Consider the following 21,315-nt stretch of genomic DNA (forward strand, 5'->3'; position numbering starts at 1 on the left):
ACCGCTGCGCCACCCAGGGATCCCAGAAAACTGATTTCCAATTAAAGTACTAGACATATTTTAATATTATGGCTTAGTAGATATTTCTTACAACATCTTTAAAGGGTGATTTATATCTTATTATTTATACAGAAGCAAATCAAACATATTGAAAGCATATATTTAATAATCCAGGGCAAACCTGAATAAGTACAAGGGATGTTTTATAGGTTAATTAGGGCCTAATTCACTCATCATAAGACAAATACAGGGTTGGTTTTCTTATCTACTGAGCAGATCAGCAGCAGTTTTTACTGGATAGGGTTTTGCAATAGGGGATTTCAAAATGGAGTGTTTCTTGGGAAAGATTTTGGAAGATAAGAAAACCGATTTTGAGTTCCAGGCAGATAAGTGTGTTTTTCCATTATACCTTCACCTGTTCCCTCTTTAACTTTTAGTCAGTTAGAATTGATCTGCAAAAGGTGGTTATAACTAGTACTTTGATTAAAATATGACCTTAGTTTAAGTGTTAGTTAGGTGTTTCATTTTGTTAGGTAAATATAGTTAAATACGTTAAAATTCTCACTTTTAAAATAATAGCTAGATAGCAGACATAAGATTTTAGCCACACAATAGGCTATTCTTCAGGGACTTCATATAACTGAATTCAACTGAACTTTATATAAATGAATTTAGTTCTTTTTGCTCATTATCTCAAATTTAATCTTGTCTTAATTTTTTGGTTAGACACCTATGTAACTATTCAATCAATTGTGGATCTTCCTAAATAGTCTACTGTCTCTTTCTCTCTCTTTCTTTTTTTTTCCTTTTCTTTGGAATGATTTAAGTTTGCTAAGTGGGAGTTAGAGTAGCTTATGTCTTGCCCTGACATAATGGCAAAATTCTTTTCTACCATTGTTTTCCACCTGCATGAGCCTTTCCCAAGCGTAACTCATTCTGCTTGGTCTCCATCATTGTATTCTGGCCTTTACTACTAATGTCCATGATCCTCCCACGACCACTGGTTTCCACATCTGTGCTTCATTGTACATCCACATATCTTTGGTTCTGCTCACTTGTTCTCGGGCAATATCATACTCTATAACTGGACCTAGGGAACTTTCATAGAAACTCTAGATAGCCATGAGATGCAAGGGCCCTCCAAATCTGACCCCAGGCCCATTTCTTTCAGTTCTACGCTATCGCTATTATTAGAATAACCACTCTAAGAGAGTCTAATTTCTCCTACACTATAGGCTCGGAAGGGAGGTGCAAGTCCCATCTATATCAGACCCCACTAAACATATTCTCACATCCATCTTTTGCAATCTGCCCTAGAAAGAATGTTAGGTCCCTTCTAAGGGACCAAAGAAACATGTAAAACTCTAACCATATCTCTTTTAAATCTCTTTCTCCATCTGCTAGGTTCTACTGTTTTCTCCATTTACTGTAACAAGAAAACGAGTTCTTATATAATTCACACATTTTATTTCTGATGTGATTTAAGTATAATCTTTCTGTTCGGAGATCACTAGTCTTTTAACATTATGAAGCCCCAATTCCCTTTGTCTATAAAAATCCTAGTATTGCAATGGAGTCTCTCAGTTATCCCATCAGCTCAAGTTTAAAAAATATTTTCAGAAATTCAATTGACTTCTTTGTTTTAGTCTGTGTCAACTCTTCCTAGAGATAATGAATGCCCCTGATTGACTAGGAAAATGGCCTCAGGACCATGAGAAAATTTTAGTCTCTATAAGGAAAAGACAACACAAACAAACAAACAAAAAAAAAAAGAAGAACACAATACCCTCACTTATTTTCTAAAATATTACTAAATTAAGTGAAATCTTAGATCCATTTACAGATTTAGTATTCTCTTGGCAAGTAAAATACGTCTCTTCTGGGAAGAGAGAGGGTCTGCCCAAGTATCTTAATTATTATCAGAAATAATAAAATACTTTATTATAAATAATGATACTGACCTCTATTGCCAAACAGTCTTTAGATCTTGTGTTCACACCAAATGAGAAAGAACATCTATAATGCTACTGTTGTGAGACCCAGCTAAACCTTTTAGAAGTCAGATGAATTAGTGGGTAAGGTTCTCAATATTTCAGGGACATATTCTGATCTACAATTTACCCAAATCTAAGTAATAATATGCTTGACATATATGCAAGTATTCTATTCTTAAAATTTAAATTCTGTTCTATTCTTAAAATAGAACAACAAATTTTATTACAGCCAAATGCTATAACACGAAACTTTCAAAAGTGTACTTATTTTTGAGTGATATAAATACAACTGAATTCTAGTGCAGTAAATGATTCCAATAAGTTGCCCAATACAATGATTGGATTTAAAATAAAACACAGTACTTTAACAGTATAAGTTTCATCTTATGCTTCTGTATTACATTCACATTTTTAGATTTAAACGTGGGATCATCATGACCCATGCTCTGGGGATGTGGCTTTTAATTTTAAACACAATGTACAATGTCATTGAACAAATCTTTCATTTGTAGTACACCATCCATTTATCATTCATTACACACATTCTTTTACAAAAGAAAGAAATTGAAAATTGATCTGATATGACTGTATTTTCCCATGGATTGATAATTTTACGGTAGAATCAAGTTTTCCTCACAGACTTTGATATATATCTTAATATTGTGTGGCCATCAGTTATGTTGTCTGTCTTGGTGATAAGCAATCTGAATGGGAAATGAGCCAGCTTTCTTATCATTATTAAGAGATTCCTTAATTAGCCTGCAGCTGTGGTCAATACTGGCATTCACATTTTTTTGAAAGGAACTTTTAAAATTTTATTCCCACAGTTTTACTTTAAACATTTAACAGAATCAAGATGAGTTCTATAACCCATCTACCTTCTTAAAGCAAAAATGTTAAAACAATCATGGGCCATTGTCTTATTGTTTAAATTCAATTCTTTCATTTCTCAATAATGATTGCCTTCCTTACTAAGTAGTTCTATTACATTTACCACTCGTTCTAAAGCTGTGCTTTTGTTCTTGTGAATTGTTTTATTCTCATTATAAGAGAGAAGCACAGCCATTTATAAGAGGCCTCATTATATTATTTTCAGAATGTTGGAAGTGTAAGTGGCATCTTTTGTTCTTTTCCATCTGTGACACATACGCCATCATTCGTTCACTCTTGGAATGCATTTTCTAAAGTATGACTTTAGAGTATATGCTGAGCTTTAAAATAATATCCTAAATAAATAACAACATAAAACTGCCAGTTGTGATTTTAATGAGCTTGATTTTTGGAGAATTTCTTTCTTTCCACTAAACCAAGGAAAAAGCAAATTAAAATATTGTGTCTTTCCAGTGCATGATGACTAGAGGAGACACAAAGATGAATGCCACTCAGAGTTCACCCTCAAGGAGGTCACATCCATTTTCATGGAAGGACTCACCTGGTACAAAACAAACAATCAAAAGCACTGACTTTTTTTTAAGTCAAATAAGAGGAGTGACTTAACAGATTTGTTTAAGGAAATTTAGTAGAACTAAGGAGAATCAGAAAAGGCCTTGTAAAAAAGGTGTCTTCTGAGATGGACTAAGAATGTAAGTGTGCCAGAGAATGCTAGCAGCTTGCCTAAGCCAACGTTCTCATCTTTCTGGGCATGCATCTAGACTATAATTCCAACTCTCCTTATATGGTTATATGACTGAGTTCTACATAATTGAATGGGAACAGCAGAAGTGTCATGTTCTCACTTAGCCTATCAGGACATCGATTCCTTAATATTCTTTCCTCCTCTGCTTAATTGAAATGAAGATCTCCCTCAGTACGACTTGGAAGTACGACTGCCTCCAACCTCTTAAATGACTGTGTGAAAGAAGGCCAACAGCTAGCCAACAGCTTGCTTACTGAATGTGTCACATAAGTAAGCAATCAATTTGTGCTTGAATTGTGATACATTTTGGGTTGTATTTGTGACAGCAGCTGGCTTGTCATAATTATAACAGATTAGTAAGACTCCAGTAAATGGCATTAGACCTGGGAATAGAGAGCGTTAATCTCGTAGAGGAAAGAGTATGACTGAAGGAATAAACCCAAACAAAGGTGACTTTTACTTACGGTGGCCCAGCAGTCTAATTAGACTGTTGTATAGGTCATAAATCGGAAAATTAAAAGATTCAAAAAGAGGGATAAAGCCGATTAAGAACACTCATACACCAAATGCATATTTTTCCCATTCAAATTCCCATTCATCTGCTGCCATCATAATGTGTGTTTCCATTGTACCTTTGTCTCTGGAGTACCTGTAATCAAGTGTAGATGTCTCATTTATAGCCTTGACTAATTTTCACAGTTTTCCTTCTGTATTACTGTATCCTCTCCTTACTTTTTTTTTAAGATTATATTTATTTGAAAGAGAGATAGAGAAAGCAAGAGCAGGGGCAAGGGCGGAAGGAGAGGGAGATGCAGACTCCCCAATAAGCAGGAAGCCCGATGTGGGGCTCAGTCCCAGGACCCTGAGATCATGACCTGACGCTTGACTGGTGGAGCAAGCCACCCAGGTGCCTGTATCCTCTCCTTCTTTTTCCATTTTTACTTACGATGCTGAGACCAACCAATATGATTTGGAGAAATACTTATATATAATGACCACATGAATATCCAGAAGGCTCCCAGGGTAGAGCAAGAAGGTGATCAAATGAACAAAGCCGAATTCTTATTTTAATCGTCTTCTTTGATTTCCTTTTCTCATTCTCACTCAGGGGTGAGAGTTAAGCTGGATCTATAAAGCTTTTTTCCCCCTTCTGATGTCTAGTGGAATTTTACTGTCCCAGAAGTATTCTTGGAGGAACATGTTAGTTTCAACAGTATTTGCATGCAATGCTTATAAGTGATGTCAACTGGAAATTGTTACTTTTAGTTTCTCTTCAGCACCTTATAAGTAAAGATGGTAAAAACACTAATTAAAACTAATAGGCCAAGGATTTGAGATAAATATTACGGTAATTCATTTCATTTTTATTACAATGTTATGGGGTGGGTATTATTCTTATCCTCTACTTTATTAATAAGGAAATGGAAGCATTGAGGGAAAGTCAACTTGCTCCAAGTTTCAGAGCTGATAAACAGTAGTCAGGATCTAAACTCAGGCAGATCTAATTAGGGAACCCCAGCTCAGCTCAAAAATACAACTCTGGTAAAAACCAGAGACCGGCATAGCCATCAATTTTTTCCTGTTGCACACATGGGAAGATTGCCTTCCCTAGCCTGCATTTTAGTTAGGCCAGGGTCAAGTGATGCTTCTGGGAAGAAATCAACAAAGTCACAAAATGTCATGCAGCTTCTCTTTACTCCATACTTTTCTGACTGGCTGAACAAAGAGGGAGGACCTAGTGCAGGACTCTCGGGAAGCAAGAAAAAGTGGTAGCAGCACCATGCAGGGAACCCATGATTCCTCAACCATGGGGAATCCCTTCTGCCGAACACTTGATTAGCCTGCGAGGAGAGCAAGAAATAAAATTTTATTGTGTTAAGTACTGATAACTCTGGGCTGTTTACTTTAACAGCTAGCATTAATTGCTTGAAAAATATTCATTGTTTATATTAAAAGAGACCAATTTAAGATTTGACTTCTTTAATCTTGAGCATGTTTTGTCTACCTTTCTAATGTTTTCCCCTCTTGGGTCATTTTTTCAGTTATTTCCTTGTTCATATCTTTCATTGGTATTTTTTTTTTCTCCTGAAAAATATCCCCTGGGGGAAAAAGAATCTTTAGGTTCTATGGCATGAGTGCTTCAATCTATTTGTTCATTAGCTACCATTCTGCTTGAATTATGTAAACCTTCCACGCCTCAAACATCTCTGTTACCTGACGAACTAGAATCCAGTTCTAAAATCTGATTCTATAAATTGTAGTACATGTGATTATAGTTTGGTCTTAAAACCTTGAAATAATTTCTAGAAATTTGCAAACTCTGTAATTATCAGAAGAGTTCTGATCTTAAAATATGTTTCTACCTTTTTTTCTACTTATCTTTCTTTTAGTTGCTTTTTAATGATATATTATATGAAAATAGTGGTGAAATAGTGAAACTAGAACTGCTTGTCAGAAAAACATGAGATAAAACAGACCTCACATGCCCTCTTTCATGAGCGTATATAAGTTCAAGTGATTTTTCTGTTAAGATATTCATTTGGACGGGTGATTAAAAAAAACACTACAATAAACAACCGCCAAAAACACCTTACAAGAATTCTAGGCCACATGTTCCACATTTCCATTTGCCTTAACTTTCCCCATAAGAATATGATAACTCATGCAGAACTGAGTTAGAATCCTTAGTGTACATGATAAATATTAAGCTTTCAAAATGCAGTACTGCTAGCATTCTAATTTTAATTATCCAATGTACAAGACAAGTTAATCTTTCAGAGATAATCCTGCCTACTTTGAATAATAGCAAATCGGAAGTTATCAAACACCCAATCTAAAAATCTGAGATGTATCTGTAACACAAATAAAACTACTATGATAAAGGCATGTACAGAAGATTGTGATAGCCGAAAGGAAGACATATTAGAGAATAATCTAGTGGGTTGATAGCAGTTTCTCAGACAGTAAAAGAAGAATATCTGTTTAGGTCTGAGGTATAAAATGGAATGAGTTTTAAGAAAATAGATAAAGGACTGTGGTCAAAATTAGGTGTCATGCGAAGTATCAGAAAATGAGGTTACAAATTGATAGAGGGTAAATTGTAGTGCCTGGGAGTAGAAGCGTTAAGTTCCCTGCCCAGATCTCTTTTCTTTGGATGGATGGCCTACTCATTTTCCAGCTCGTGTTAGTGTGGGCCACCAACACCTCGTTGTTGGGTCCTTCTCAGGAGAATCGCCCTTGGTCTACAAGAGTCATTCTGCCCACAAATGCTTGGGAGGTTACACTTTCCCTTCTGGAGGGTGATCCATTGCCAACGGCTGCTATGGAGTAAAAAAAGAAAGCCTGGCTTCCTTGTCTTGTGGGGACAGTTCTGTGGAGACATAGCTGATCTAGTGGGCTGTAGTATTCAGGCACTGGTCAGATGACTGGTCATTATAAGTGGTACTAAATAAGTGATTTTATATAAGCATTAGACTTATACAATTATGAGTATTGGTGAAGAAGTCTCTGGAAGACTGTTACTACTGCATCTGATGATAAATATGAAGTTGCCAAAAGTCATCCAACTGATAGTAAGAAAAAAAACGCAGACATAAAGTGGGAGAGAATAAGAAGGAACTGAAACTCATGCTAGAACCAACGAGCAAAAACTGAAAGCTTTATCTGTCTCCCGCTGCCTCCAACCTCAATGACACAGCTGGCCTGTAGATGAAGCTGGAGACCTGTATCAGGGAGCTTCACCTTCATCTGCTCCAGGACTCAGAGATAAGTGAAGGAGACCACATGGGAGCTGCAGTGGCTTTGGACCCAACCACCACTTCTTGCCAAGTGCGAGAGTCAGCAGATGGGGTACAATGGAAGCAATCTGCAACAGCACCCAGTGCCCTCCATTGACCTCCAGAGTAGAACAGCAGTTGCTTCACTTCTGAAAATTCTTACAAATTCCATGCATATTTCTCTTATGGCCAACCTTAAAGCCAAAGCCAAAGAAGGAAGAGGATTCAAAGAAACACAGTTTCAACCTAACTACATTGATATGGTACAGAAATCATCACAAGTTCCCATAGTATCAGCTGAACACACATTTTTACCTAGACTTTATGGAGCCTACAGCTGAGCACACAGTTAGACCTCGATTCTTCTGCAGATTCTGTTTCCCAATCACAGGCTTCACCTAAAAGCATGTATCAGCAAACCACTTGTTGCAAGAATTCTGTTTTGGTCTCTGCTTCTAGATAATACACTCTAAAGCAGTCCCCATCATGCTAATGGAGACTGGGAGATGTTGATGGCTATTTTTTTTTAATTGGAGGATTCAGTAAGGTAAATTATTGAAATCAAGATGCCAAAGGTTTTAAGGTGCACTAAAAAAAAAAATACTGCCAATTTAAATTATGAAGCAATGCTTCCAATCACTCAAAATTATTATTTTACATTTGTTGAAAAGTTATTTTTAGAATTAAACATTTACCTCTATCAGTTATCATTTTTATGATACCTTGTAAAAGGATAGAATGAAAATAAAATGGTTAAGGTATTTTCAAAACTTTTTCATAAGAAGTAAAAATTGAGTCACTTCCCAATTTGGGAATATCTGATTTTACATACGAAATCTTTGTCCATGCTGTCAAGAATGTTGGTAATACATTTCTTAAAGAACTGATAAAAAAACAAAAGCCATTAGTGCTCAAGAGCTAGATGTGCAGTCATATAAAGCTAGACTACTTCTTAAACTTCTCTTTAGGAATGTGGTTCTACCATTGTTCTTATTTTTCCTATCACTGACATCTATGCAAGTTATGATACTGGGGCACTTGAGATTTGGGCACAGATACTGATTACCTCCTCCTGACTGCCACCTGGCTGGCAGTGATTGTAAGAAGCTCTCTGATTGCAAACAAGTTAAAATGTGAAAAATTGAGTGATTAGAATTAATAAACTATAGTATCTGAAGAGGAATTGAAAATGGACAGATAGTAATTAGGAAAATGAGTTACACGGCATTTGGGTTAATCTAGACAAAAGATGACAAGGGCCTGTATTAGAATGTTAGCAGTAAATCAGAGGAAGGATTTGAGTTGCATTCAGGATGCAAAATGAGTGTGGATGTTTAAAGTAAAAAATCCTAAATGAAGATATTCTTGGTACATGTATATTAAAGGTTCTGGAGGTTATACCAAATTATACCAAATAAATACAGCTTTACAAATAGGAATGTATATAAAGAATAAAGCTCAGAGTCAGAAAGTTAAAGAACTTTTTGTGATTTTACAGTTCTTAATGAATTTGTAGATTTATACAGATATAGTTGAATCTGTTGCCAATATTAGGGTGTTAGAGCAACTCCCACACAAATTATTTACATTTATTAATTAAATACTGATGTTGAGCCTCAGCTTCTGGACAGACTCCTTATCTACAAATAAGGATTCCTGTCCTAAAATAACATACTTATGAAATATGATAATAATATTTTGTAATACAGTGTGAAATTGTTCTACTCAATTATTATTATGGTTTAGATTTATTCTCTTCCACTTTATGATTAAATAAACAAATTGTACCTTGAAATATGTCCATTATTTATTCTTTTTATGCATTTTAGTTAGTTGAAGAAAACATCTTATTTGCATTAATAATACCTCCAGATATGTGTATATGTCTAAATCAATTATCAAGCAATATTGCATTGGTTATTTTAATATTTTACAATAACTAAATTCAACCTTTAAAACTTCAAAGACTTTGATTACCATAATATAGACTTCAAAGCAGATCATTTGACAAAAACATAATTTTATTGACAAGATCTATTCCTAACACGATTTTTAAAATAATTTATAATTTGTTTACTTGGAGCTTTGTTTCACCATACATTTTAATCTAAAATATGATTTTTCTTTTTTCTTTTCTTTTCTTCTCTCTCTCTCTCTTTTTTTTTTTTTTTTTTTTAGAGAGAGAGAGAGGGAAGGTTAGGGAGGGCCAGAGGGAGAGAGAGAATCTTAAGTGGGCTCCATGCCTAGTGTGGATACTGATGTGGACTTATCTCACAATCCTGAGATCATGACCTGACCCAAAATCAAGAGTCAGATGCTTAACCAACTGAGCCACCCGAGAACTCCTATAAAATATGATTCTTTAGAGAAAAATTGCATGATCAAAATTTGAAACACCAAATTATGCAAGTTAATATATTAAGATAAGGAAAAATGTAGGTCTCTCACCATCCCCTCACATCATTTATGATTACCTCCTATAGGTGAGGCAAGTAGATACAATGTTAAACAAAAAACTAAGCTGAATAAAGCCTCACGTTTAGAATTTGTCAGTTCTTGCAGATACCGTTCACTTGGTTTCAAAAATAAGCTGTAAAGCATCTGTTAAGAATCAAATGATTTCCATCTGTCACCACATGCGTCTGTCATGCATATATTTATGTAAGTGTTTTTTATTTATCACAATTTCAAGCATATGTAAAAGAAAATAAAATAGTTCATAAACCTATTTACTCATCGTCCAGCTTCAGTATTATCAACCTTTATTCATTCATGGCTTAATATAATGTTTTCTATTACAATTATTATTAACTACCACCACCACCATTTGAAGACCATTGTTATGTGTTAGTGTATCAGTTAAAGTTCTTAGTTGTCATTAGTAGAAAAAAACCTAACTAATTTAAGTGGGGAAAAGGGTTACTTGATAAAAATAAAATATAGAAGGATCAAAAAATTCTTGGAGATAAAACATTCAGGAGCACTGCCAAAAATCACAGTAAAGCTTCCTTAATCATCACTGAAAATTAAGTGTAGCTTCTATCTTTACCATAATCTTGCCAAGTAAACTTGACATAGGCTTTTATTCTATACGCCTCTAGCTTCAGTGATGTGATTAGCAATATCTAGCACACATGCCTCTGCATACTTGCAAGAAAGATTAGAAAAACTGGTAACTGATTTCTGTGGTGGGAGGTGTTCTAAGAATCACAATGTGGGACATTTCTTAAATATAGAAAACTAGAGCAGGTGCTGGAAGATGAAAGAGGAGCACTAATCACTCCATTCAGGCATCAGGCACTGGGCTACATATTTTACATGAATTCTTAGTCAAATTTGTCTATAAGTCTCTTTCCTCACTTTAGAGAGAAAGTGATTAAAATTAAATAAGTTTCTCAAGGTTATAGAGCCACTCAATAATGAAACTTGGATAGCAATAAAGGTCTATCTGATCAAAGTCTCTGTTAACCACTGCACTGGTTTTGAATTAAAAAAGACTATTTACAAAAGCCATCTGCTGTAATCAAATTCATCTTCTTGCAATAAGACCGTGAGAGTTAAGGAGAATGTTCAAGAAACTTGTCTGAAGTCCTAGTACAAGCAACCTTAGACAACCTTTACAGCAGAGCAGACTACCTGATAGGAGTTTGATAAATAATGGTGCCTACAGTTATTCATGCTGCCTACTAATTTGGGGAAACTGGTATCCCTAAATTCAGAGTCCATCTTAACTATTAAACTTATTCTAGAATTTACTCAGGATACCAAAATTGGAAGATCAATAAAATATCTAAGACAAACAACCAAAACTCCAGAGAACAAAATGGAAATGGCACTTAGCCAAAGATTGATGGGAGACAAGACATCCATCTCTTCCCAAGGAAGAACGCTTGATTTGTTGCTGCATTTGCTTGAAATCAATCTCAGACATTCAGACTGAAAGGAACAATGACTCCATAAAAAATCAATACAAGTTAATGAAGCTTATACACTTGAAATTATGTCAGAGATTTTCTATATTCCTGTGTTCACATACCTATAGATGTATATAGACAAGTACACATAGGAAGGTAGAAGGCTAGAGGAGTACATTAAAACTGGGGGAAAATCATCTGAGAAGAATTTGTTAGTCTAAGAAATTTTCATTATCAAAATTATATGTACAAAGACTTCTTCCTCCCATGTTCTTGAAGGACCTATTTTTGGATAAGGTAAAATAAAACTAAGAAAAAAAATTTTAAGTATCTTATAAAATTGTCAGCCATGTTGTTATATACTGTACTTATAATGTTTTTTGCACTTATCAAGTTACTTATCATGGAGGGAACATTCATAGAAATGGAATTTTGAAGTATAAGGAAATGCATTAAAGCTTTTGGTTCCATTATGCTTTCTAGAGTCATACAAAACTACAATATGACAGTTGTATATGAAAATAGCTACTCCCCTACATATTATTTCATTAATATTCTCTAATATAATAAATTTCAGATGAGTTTTAAATGAGTATTTCTTTTATTTCTATTGAGCTATTATATTTTATATATGTGTTATGTTTTTCATTTGAATTGCCTGTTCACATCCTTTCCCATTTTCTATTAGAGTGCTTGTGTGTATGTGTGTCTATGTTTATTGCTGTTTAAGAACATTCTGTGTATCAAGAAAAATATAGATTTGGTATTTATTGCAACATTTTTCTATTTGTTTATTTTCCTGTTATATGTTTGTTTTTTTATATATTTAATTTGGTGTAAAGATGTTTTAAACATGTGGCCAATTCTAACATCTTTTCATTAAAGATTCTGGAATTAATCTTAAAATTTAGAAAAGTTTTCCCTGTCTCTTATGTAAATATCCACTCACTTATATTTTCTTCATATATTGTGAGTTTATTTCTCATTGACAATTTAAATTTTTATAAAAAATTCACTTTTATTGCAGTTATATATTTGTATATGTGTATACTGCATATAATTTACATTTTCCCCAATAGTTAGCCATTTGTCAATTTATCATCTAAATGTAATATTTACTTTCTATTTGACCAATCATACTTTGTTTTCCCCTTTTCTCTCTTCTTGTTTATCTTTTAGATTCATCACACATCATTATTATCAAAATTTTCCATTTTTCCATTTTCCATTTATGCATTTTTTGGGGGTACCCTAAACACTATACAACAAAAATTCTTACTGTTTTACAGTCCAATTACTTTTTTTTTCAGTCCAATTACTTTTTACAAATAATTACTTCTTCAGTAATACTAGTATCTGTTTTTAAAGAATTATGAAACTAGGTGGCTTTGAAGAATTTGCGTAACTTTTGGGCATACAGCCTGCTGAATATTTATTTTGTTTTCATTAGTTTTAGTTTTTTTTAGTGTAATAATGTCAGTAAACTATAGAGCAGATTAAAAGACAGATTTTCTTCCTCCATGAAGAGAACATGTACCTATTAAAATCTGAAAGAGTGAAAAGCTATTTCATCCTAAAGTCATTAGATAGGCCAGAAAGGTGGGAGCTCATATAGTAGATGGGTATATTGTCGGTGTCTTTGCTATGTACTGGAGTTAAAACTCCAGGGTAAGAAGGGCACCTATGCTGAAGGAGATAAGAACTCCCTCAATATGAAGTTAATATGAAGTATGGAAGACTGATTAAGGAAATAATATATTGTCAGAGAAGAGAGTTACAAGTGTGATAAAAAGGAATGGCTGTAGCAATCTCTGTGTGGTTGGTTTAGAATTGAAGTTTTTCAGTGTGAATTCATGGAACTAAAAGATGGAATAAAGGAAGGGAGGAATTGAGGGAAGGGGGAAGAGGAAGAACAAAAAAAATGAGAGGAAAGAAGGAAAGGAGAGAGAGAGAGAAGAAAAAGAGAGAGAGGAAGAGAAAAACAAAAAGGGGCCTATGTTGTACAGTTTAGTACTATCTAGAAGATCTCAAAGTAGGGACCTACTTTGATCTTTTGATCTTATTATAAAATAAGATCATCTGACACCTATATCTTAGTTTCTGAATAACATTCTCTACTAATAGAAACTAGAATTTCTCAGATAAACGGTTGATTCCAAGGCAGCCACAGGAAAGTACAAGATAAGCCTGTAAGTAAGGAAGTGCTCAGAGAATGACAGAAATATGTTGATCCAATTACCCATTGCTGCATGACAAGCCACTCCAAACTCAATAGTTTGAGACAATTTATTATTATCTCTCATGGTGGTAGAAGCTCAGCCTGGGTGTTTATTGTGTAGGATCTTTTCAAGTGACTGCAAACAAATAGCATCTGGTACTGGAATCATCTGAAGGTCTAACTAGACTAGATGTCCAAGACGGTGCACTCAAATAACTGGTAATTGATGCTGGCTATTGTTTAGGAGCTCATCTTGGGATGAATGCCTACACATGTCTTTTCCATGTGGCTTACCAAGTGGTTTCTGCATTTCGAGAAGAAACATTCTAAGAGCAAGCATTTCAAGAGAACAAGGCAAAGCTACAAGACTTGGTATGACTTAGTTTGGAAGTAATGTGGTGTCACTTGTGCTGCATTCTATTAGTCACCAAGGGCAAACTCAAATTCAACGTGAAAGGGAACTATACAAATACCTCCTGTAAATACCAGGAGACATGGTTCATAGGCAGGCCATCTAGATATCACAGTCTGCCTTTCAATGACTTATATCCCTCCTATCAGCAAAATACATTAATTCACCTCAATGACTAACTCCCACCCCCCTCCCAAAATCTTACTTGAGGCAGTATCAGGCTCAGGTTTGGTATTCCGGTGCAAATAGTCCTTGGAAGTAGTTCCTCAGGTGCATTTTCTAAAGTGCAGGTCGCCAGCATGACAAACACTAGTTTAGGTAAAATATGAAATACATTTAACTGATTGACTTTATATTATAACACCAAAATCACATATTATAAATTGAAAGATAAAGTACTACCAAATACCGGAATTAAATTAGAGATGTTTAAGAAAAATGAAATGGTTTCATAGCAAAATAAAAACTGGAAATACAGAATTTAGAAGTAGATCAAAGGTTGGTAAACTTTTCTGTGAAAGGCCTAGAGATGTTTTAGGCTTCGCAGGCTACCTACAGTCATTGTCACATATTCTTTTCTTCCTTTTCTTTTTATAATCGTCAAAAATGTGAAAATCATTCTGAGCCTGTGAGCTGCATAAAGAGAGCCCAAGAGTCAGACTTGACCTGCAGACTATTGTTTGCCCATCTCTGTGTTAGATCAATAATTAGTAGGTATAAGAATCATGAAAGAAATATAGCAACTTTGGTTATATGAACTGTGTTTTAAAAATAAATATGCAGTGTTTATGAGCAAATTTCTATCTTAAATATTTCTTAGTTGTATACGGGATCTATATCTCACATATAGGGAAGCTGAAAATATATCTGGTTATTATAAAATCCTTAAGTCAAATTACGATTTATAGCAATTATAAAATTAGTTACCATACTTCCTCAGGAAAGTGCTCCTTCGGTTTTTTAAAGAATTGAAAAGGCAAATGTAAGGGTAATACATTTTAATATCAATCCCAACCATAACGTTTTCTGTGATGTATTTCTCCAGTATATAATTTGCTTTCATACTACTCCTGTTTAGTTACTAAATATTTCACTTGAACTGCCGAGGGCTGTTCATCTAGGAGGCAGTCTGCTGAGGAAGCAGATGCAAATTGTGCTTGGTCATCAAGCTCCTGGACTTTCTAATGGACAGACTCGGAAAGTTATTTAGGCAAGGACTGGCATTTTCCTATTTGTTATTGAACCTGGAGTTAACTGACTGCTTCCTGACTTTTAAGAATTAAACTGTTGGAAGGAAAAGCTTCTCAAATTGTCTGCCACGATGGAAATCAGTTCTAAATACAATTACTCATAGGTTTCCGCAGAGTTTGACTTCATGTCAGTGTAAAATTCTTTCCTCTGAGGGAAAGGGACAGATGAATGGCAGTGAGCACAAAAGACCTTACTTGTTATTATCAAATCAAAAATCAATGTGTTTCTCTTGAGGCAGAGTCACATTTTGGTTAAGAGCACAGGCTTTGGAGGCTGAAAACCTGTGTTCAAAACTTGTCTCTGCAGCTTTGCTATGTGGGAGAAATTGGGCAAATTATGTCTTCCGTTTCCTTATCTGTAAAATGGGGAAAACAAAAGTATCTTACATGGGATTCTTGAGAGGATTCCATGAGTTAATACAGAAAATCCTCGCAGAAGAGTACCTGAACTTTCACGGTTTAAAAAGAAAAAAAATTGTAGGCTAAAATGGCAATGGAAAGCTCTCAGATTGCAGCCATTTCATGAGTGGCTTTTATGATTTCTGCCATTCCTATGTTCCACCTTCTTGAATTTTCCTCTTAACAATTCTTCCATCATTAATATTTACCTGATATTTTTCTGTATATTCCAGTAAAACATAGTTTAAATGGAAGCTTAATATCACATTTCTAAGGGAAAATCAGTGTTCTTGACATAGATACAAGGTAACAAATGTTAAAAATAATAGTTTTTATTTTCAACTGCTAGATAACGTTGACTGCCAAATGCACTGAGCGCTCTCCTTGCTGTCTCACTGATTAAAAGAAACATCATCAAGTGTTAGAGTGATGTCAGAAACAAGTTGGAACCAAACTGAGGTCTTCTGCTTGATAAAAATCACACACACACACACAAAAAGAGGAAATAAGTAGGAAAGAGAGTAACTTTTTAGACTAAGTAATTCATGTTCTTTTAATGTTTTTCTGTGCACCACTTAAAATTATAGCTCCCACACTTTGGAAAACATTACTATGCAGGGAGGTTTAAGGAGACCCTTAGGGGTGCCTGGGTGGCTCAATCGGTTAAGGGTCTGCCTTCAGCTTGGGTCAGATCTCAGCATCCTGGGATTGAGCTCCACATAGGGCTCCTGGCTCGGAGGGAAACCTGCTTCTTCCTCTCCCTCTGCTTGCCCTTCCCCCTGCCTGTGCTCTCTCTCTCTGTATATCAAGTAAATAAATAGCATCTTTAAAAAAAAAAAAAAAAAGGAGACCCTTAGACTTTCACTGGAGTCTGACATGAGGATACAGTTAAGACAAGTACTGTTTCAACTCCATAATCTAGAAGAGGGAACATTGCATGCAAATCCACCAAATCAGGTACGTTGCATTATCATTAAAATCACTGGGTTTAGGAGGGGGTAAAATGGCTGGAGAGCTCCTCAGTCATACCGTACAGGACTTTGAATTCCAGGCAAGGTAGGCTACAAGCAATAAACACCATGGAAAGAGGCCAAGGTCATCGGCACAGTTCATGCGGCTCAGTTCAACACAGCATAGGACTCAAGAAGGCAACCCTGGGATGCGGGAACACAACTGCCTTATTAGTCACTGTGGCAATAAAAAGGAACCGACATGTCACTGTCATAAAAGGCAAAATTGAAGAGAAAAAGTAAGGAAGAGAAGGAAATGATGTGTACCGAGTTTCAAGGTCAGAGGACAGGGAGACTGCTGGTGCTAGGGCAGTGAGGGGAAATTCAAAGAGAAAGGGGCTAAAGGACAACATGATTTTTGGTCTTAACAACATTTTTTTAAATTTATTTTTTATTGGTGTTCAATTTACTAACATACAGGTCTTAACAACATTGAATTTGAGATAATGATGTGATAATCAAGTGCATAGCCTTGGTGACAGAAGTTGGTTTTACATACACACATTAACCTGAAGAGATATTAGCCTAGAAAACATGGTAAACGATAAATAGGATAGAAGAAGCAGCGAAGGGAGAGCACATAACGTGTCGGGTGGGAATACCGACCAACGCTAATGATGGAGGCAGCCTGACCAGCCCAGCGGTGGAAGGAGGGAGACATCAGCATCCAGTGCAGTCTCTTGGGACCAAAAAGGGAAAGAAGTTCAAAGGAAGATTGGATTCTCTAGTGCTTAGTGCTACATAGAGAGAGGTCAAGTGGATTAAGAAAATGTGAAACACTGGATTTGACAAATAAGAGGTCATTTATAGTCCTTAGAAGACATAGTGATGAAGGCAGATAAAGGCTAAAATAGGTAACAAATGAGAGAAAAGAGAGGCAGAGAGTATAAACTATTAGACATGACTAAACTACTTGTATATTAGAGTTTTCCCTGCCAAACTGAAGTTCAAGTGCCTTACAGGCAGATACCAAAAATAATCACACACATTTTCATCAGTTTATATGATACCTTACAAATTGAGAAGTATTCAACATTTTATCATGAACTCATTCATTCATTCATTCATTCAACTGCTATTTATTATTTACTGTATGCCTCTCACTCTGTTAGGTGTTTGATAGGACACAGACCTGCCTCCTGCCCCAGGGTCTCCCAGACTTCTAGTGGAGACAGCATAATAATCAATTAATTACCAAATAATTACAAAGTGTGAGAGTCGCCAACAGGATTATATAATCCTTCAGGGGAAAGAACCCAACTCTGTGTCTGGAAAGCTAAGTGAAAGCTTCCTGGATAATATTTCTTATTAAAGGCATCAGAAAAAAGTCAGTAGTAACTGAAGAATCATCAAGAAAAAAAAAATTGCATTTTTAAAAGGTCACATCTTCTTCAGGGAAACCTTTTCCTCCAAGAATTTGAGAACTGACTCTGTATTACACTTCCATCCTTGACTGCCCTTCCCCCAAAACAAAGAGTTTCCAACATCAGGGGCTCCTAGGTGACCCAGTTGGTTTAGCATCGGACTCTTGATTTTGGCTCAGGTCCTGATCTCAGGGTCATGAGATCAAGCCCTGTGTTTGCTTGAGTTTCTCTCTTGCCCCTCACCCTGAGTTCTCTCTCTCACTAAAATAAATACATAAAAATTCTCCACCATCATCAAAACCAAAGATCCAAGACTTAAATCATATTCATTGACCCCATCACAGCTTATAGTGTCACACGGGCTGTGCTCTTCCTTTTAAAAGTAATGTACTTACTTGTTGAATAGCAAAGACAAGTCTTTGTGAGTTCTTGCAGCAGTTATTTTTTAAAACTGAGACTACAAATGACAGTAGGTCTATGTAGTTTGTGATTCATTCGTACATGGACTAATTTAAAACCAGGGAAGGAGGTTTGTATTGGAAATTGATAAAATTGTATGCAGGGATGAAGCATCAAATACTTTGCTCTTGATGATAGGTTTGAATTCGGTTGCAAAGACACATAAATTCTCAGTGGTACTGCATAGTCACACACAGGAACATTCTCCTTAACCCCTTAAATGCTGAAATGCAGATAAAATGATTAGGAAATCCCTCACCTTCCCCACATTTTCCTTCAGCATCAAAATACTCAGGCCTTGGGTGCCTGGGTGGTCAGTCAGTTAAGTGTCTGCCTTCAGCTTGGGTCATGATCCCAGGGTTCTAGGTTCTAGCCCAGCGTCAGGCTCTCTGCTCAGTGGGGACCCTGCTTCTCCCTTTCCCTCTGCCCCTCCCCCCAACTGGTGTGCACACACACTCTCTCTCTCTGAATCTCAAATAAATAAAGTCTTTTTAAAAAACAAAACAAAACACTCAGGGCTTGGCTTTTTAGTCTAATTTAATTAAGGAAATTAAAAGAAACAGATTTGAACTTTCATTCAAAAAACTCAATTTGGATTATTACTGTGAAATATGTTTACTCTTCAGAAGGCACAGGCTTCAGATGATTTGATAAAAGCTAAGAACAAATCTTGTTTATTCTATAAAGTATTAGGACATTAAGACTATAAGCATGCCTTTGATCACTTCAAACCCTGCTAACAAGTCTTGGACAACTCATATAGCCAGTAGGATCAAGCCCAAACTATTTTGACCTGGAAGCCACAGCCCCACAGTCAAACTCGAACATGTCATTTCAAGTACACATCCCAGTGCTCCTGTCCTGCCATCTCTTACACCAATTTTGTTCTTTCTAGCTTCTGTGATTAATACAACTTGCCTTCCTATCTGGTCGAATCCCCTTAACCTCCCCATACATTTAACTCAAATTTCTCCACAAAATCTTTTCAGTCTACTCTGATTTAAAATGACCTTTCTCTCTGAACTTCTAAATAGCAATTACCTGTATCATTTGGCAATGTAAATAACAAAATCATGAAGTCCTTTATATTCGTAAGACAGTGGCTAACTTTCATTGAGTGGGGATTTCTGATGACCCGTCTTCTTCCCCAGGCCTTAGCTTCTTGCAGTTCTGTTCATCCTCCTTTACCATCCCTTTTATTGTTCTTATCTACAAAATCCTGTTCAATTTGTGGAGTAGGGTTCTTTTTTTTAAAGCTTGCCTTCTAAAAACCATGCCTAAGAACTTTATTTTATCCCCAAACACTTATTAAGGTATTATTTTAAACCACTGTTTAAGATAAACTCTGGGTATAGCTGCTTAAAATTATATAAACTGTATAATTTTATAATTATATGTAATGATAAATAATAAACTATAATTATACACAAATTAAATAAATATATAGAATAAATTGTATTTAATTATAAATAATAAATTATATAATCCTAAATTCATATATAATAACTAGTTTGATGCACACACACACACATATATATATACACACTCATGTCTTAAAACTGGTCAAATAATAGCACAAAAGCAAACACCTATAATTCACACACACATACATACACACATACACACAACCAAGCCTAGATTTTGAGCCTCTAACTACAAAGCTTTTATTACAATTACAGTGCTCACTCCCCTCCAATTCATGGCCCTCCATGAGATGAAGAAAAGAAAGATTTCTTGGGGACCTTCATCTCTGCCCAACAATGGACCACTCAAACAAAAATCACAATTCAGTAATGTAGCTTACAAACTTCCTAAACACAGGATGACACTTTTTCCCTCGAACCAGTGCTGAGATGAATCTGTCTCTCCATTCAATTTAATTACTGAGCCTTGTTTAGGGTTTTTCCGGGACAGGTAGTTTTCTTTTGGAGCAATGGGCTACAGAGCTGACACAGGTAGATTTATATAAGGGGATAAATCTGGACAAAACAGTACACAGCAGTTCAATTAACCTGTTTCAGGGGAGCCTAATGTAATTGCAGAAATGCAATCACTTCAGCTGAGGTTATAAGATTTGAAGCTAACTTTATTATCTGAGGTTAAATGCATCAGTGCTAGATGTTCCTTCAGCAACTTAACTCAGTACACAACCAACCAACAAATAGCTGAGTAATAATTGACAACAGAAGACTCTAGTAGCTGTCTAGACTCCCCAAATTAAATGGTAATAATAATATTCAGAAAACTCAAATCAATAAAAAGTCTTTCAACCTTTGGCTTTGATTCTAATATGTTAAAGAAAAGATTGAGAAGCGAGGAGTAGGAGTTAGATAAAAGTCACCAAGTGTCAGATTTAGGGAAGACAAGTTTGACCGGGTATATGTAGGAATCATTATGTGACTGGAGAAATGTTTACTTTTCCCCATGAGTAGAAAGATCTGTTTCTAAGAAGGAAAACCTGGAAGAGGATAGGACATTTTACAAAATGAATTCTTACTCCCTTGGCATGTGGATTGTACCATTCCAGCCTAGAGGGCTGTCTTAACCTTTCAGTGTTTCAGACAAGTGGCTTTCTGTAACAGAATCACGACAGAACAGGGAGGACCTTGCAATGCCCTTAACCAGCTGCATCAGACTGGGTACCCCTTGAGACTCCCCGTCACCTAGGGGTAGAGATCCCATCTCGCCAACTGTATTTTTTCTAAAATACTAAGTTCTCCTCTAATAGTTGGCTTCTTTATAATAACAATGCACATTTATGAAGAGTACTCTTCCTACTACTCGTCATTACATTTGTGACCCTTAACAATGCTCTAAGCTAAATTCATTCTCACCTCATTTACGGATATGGAAAATTTAATGACTTGCCTAAGGTCACATGGC

The 21,315-nt window shown here is 35.6% G+C and overlaps 1 long non-coding RNA gene across 3 annotated transcripts in view; it reads right to left on the bottom strand.

The window, feature by feature from the left end:
- Positions 1 to 21,315, bottom strand: part of LOC112678999 (uncharacterized) — a 313,548-nt gene that overhangs the window by 37,205 nt on the left and 255,028 nt on the right. For 2 of the 3 annotated variants that reach the window (XR_007407999.1, XR_007407997.1), the window contains exon 7: positions 14,156 to 14,259. The exons of the other annotated variant lie outside the window; for it this stretch is intronic. This is a non-coding gene — a long non-coding RNA (uncharacterized LOC112678999). The remainder of the gene's footprint in view (positions 1 to 14,155; positions 14,260 to 21,315) is intronic. 3 annotated transcript variants of the gene reach the window in all.

This window comes from Canis lupus, chromosome 33, assembly GCF_003254725.2.
Source record: "Canis lupus dingo isolate Sandy chromosome 33, ASM325472v2, whole genome shotgun sequence".
In the NCBI taxonomy this organism is placed as follows: Eukaryota; Metazoa; Chordata; class Mammalia; order Carnivora; family Canidae; genus Canis; species Canis lupus.